This window comes from Mizuhopecten yessoensis, unplaced genomic scaffold (genome assembly GCF_002113885.1).
Source record: "Mizuhopecten yessoensis strain PY_sf001 unplaced genomic scaffold, ASM211388v2 scaffold11011, whole genome shotgun sequence".
NCBI lineage: Eukaryota > Metazoa > Mollusca > Bivalvia > Pectinida > Pectinidae > Mizuhopecten > Mizuhopecten yessoensis.
In genome coordinates, this window is record NW_018408834.1 from 777,970 (window position 1) to 780,079 (window position 2,110).

Consider the following 2,110-nt stretch of genomic DNA (forward strand, 5'->3'; position numbering starts at 1 on the left):
CCACATGGTTACCTGTTATGTATGTCTAGTCCACATGGTTACCTGTTATGTATGTCTAGCCCACATGGTTACCTGTTGTGTATGTTTAGTCCACATGGGTACCTGTTGTGTATGTCTAGTCCACATGGTTACCTGTTGTGTATGTCTAGCCCACATGGTTACCTGTTATGTATGTCTAGTCCACATGGTTACCTGTTATGTATGTCTAGAAAATTGATGCTGTTTGTCTGGAATGTTTGTGTCAAGAACTTGCACTGATTTTCCGTTAAACCACATGAGGGTATTTGACCTCCTAAAATGCTTTTTGAGTCACAAAATGACATTATTTATGCTTGATTTTACCTCACTAACTAACGTCTGGTAACAACACTGATGTAAGTTACCTAACAAATATGAACATTACAGAACCTACAAGACTAGCAAATTACAGATGAGGAATTTCATATGATGGTCTGAACATACACACATGGTAATTTACTTAGATGTTTTCAATCTGAGATGTGTATTGGTTGAGCACCTCTACGTAGCAATAGACATCATACAGAAAAAGTTCATAAATGTTGAAATTTTCAAGAAAGTTTGCAGTAGAACCAGCATGATAAGAGATTTTAAAATAAGGGTCTAACAAATTAAATAGGTGTAACAAACAGATTGAAAATAACAATTTTTCATGCATGATAAACCCTAGGAAATAAAATGTTAACACAAGTACAAAAGCAGCACTAGCAGATATCTAATACCTTAACACCAAAACACAAAGCTATGAAGTAAACAAAGCATAAACGTTTAATAGGATTTCTTACAGTTTTTATCTCCTTAAGAATACCAGAGGTGAACTGGACAAGAACTTTATACTAAAAGTTTATTTAAACACAGTCAAACAAAAATTGCCATATTTATGATTGTTATGTCAATCTTGCTTAGTCCTTCAAAATAGGAAATAACTACAGCATATCATCAACCATTGTTTAAGGGCTTTTAACTTATTTTGCCTTTAATAACATGACATGACTGCCCTGACAAGAAGGCAGATTGTCCGTCATAACCAAACATTCTGGTCAGATTGTCCGTCATAACTAAACAATGTAGTGCTTAGCACTTTCACACTGATTCCAAGAAAAAGACAAACCTTTGACAAATACAATTGAAATTGGCAGTGATGAAATGTAAGGATTTCTGTCGCACATACAACACTGAAATAAACACCAATATTGATTCCGAGCTGTTTTGAACAGAAATTATTCAGTGAATCAACGAGCACACATTGAACACTTTGGTGACAAAGTTTTGAAGTAAAAAGTTGTGTTTAAGACATTATCTAGTCTATATTACCAATTGTTTGAGACTCTCCTGCTCGAGTTTTGATGGGGCAGTTGTAAAATGTCAATAATGTTTGGACTTATTTTCCTGGTACCATTTAACCAACTAAAATTGATGAGGTTTACTATTGCTTTCTACACATGCTAATCATTGAGAGGCCTGGGCCCGATATTACCACCACATTAGGAGCCAGGTGTCTTTTCCTCATTTTCCTGCAACCGTTCAATTCAAAACAAAAATCAGAAAACAAAAAATAACAATACAATGTAGGATGGTGTTGGAAATCAGGTGCTTAATATTTCACAAACATGCATAGCATCGCCATCATTTGGTGTGATGCCATTTTTGCTACAAAGATGAGAAAAGAACATCTTTCTTGCTTAACATGAATATTTGACACACTAAGGTAGATACTTAACATTGGCATGATCACATGACATTGGCATGATCACATGACATTGGCATGATCACATGACATTACTAGCATTAGATTTTGGATTCACCCGATTTCAGAACGGCTGCTTCTTCTCAAATAATTAGGACCCTTTTTGTTGAGAGAACATGTCGGGCTATATGGGGCTTATTAACTGACTAGACATGCAGTCCTTTATATATGATGAATATTTGATAAGACACTTTCCATAATATTTATATGATTAATGAGTTTCAAAGCTAACTAAAAAGGCAGGGGCTGAGTAATATACCTTGTAATTAGACCAATAGAAAAATGAAGATAAAGAGAGAAGAAAAATGTCAATAAATAATATAAGAAGAAAAAATACAGCATTAT